Here is a 531-nt window from a genome sequence, read left to right on the forward strand (position 1 = left end):
AACCTTACGCTATCCCAAAAACTTATAAGAGCATGAGGTGCAAGTTTAAGAGGAAAAATTATTATTTAAAAAGCTGACATGTATAATAAAAGCATTATTATTTTATTTGAAGAGAGTGAAAGATTCCTCATATGTCTAATCAGATGGAATTTACAATTTTTAATATATCGATAAAAGTACCATTCAGTAATATTATTTGTTCACTGAAATATTGTTTAAAAAGGTCTCCAAATCCAATATTCAAATGCCTTAAAATGATAAATATAATTCAAACACTCTTTAAAAGGAATTTTCTACCAAACTGTTCTTTGGACTTCTTTCCTAACGTCCGCTCACTCCACCCCGATTGGTAAATCGGTAATACAAGAAAAAAAAGAAAAAAAAAAAGAAGACATTTTCGTAAAGAAATATGCACGGAATGGTATTTTTAAGGAGGCACCTTCCAGAAGTTTCATTTCCACTTAATCACTACTTTTTCCCCTCCGCACGCGACTCCTTGTCTTTATTTCTACTTCTTACTTTTCCTTTCCC

This window comes from Castanea sativa, chromosome 7 (genome assembly GCF_040712315.1).
Source record: "Castanea sativa cultivar Marrone di Chiusa Pesio chromosome 7, ASM4071231v1".
NCBI classification, from domain to species: Eukaryota; Viridiplantae; Streptophyta; class Magnoliopsida; order Fagales; family Fagaceae; genus Castanea; species Castanea sativa.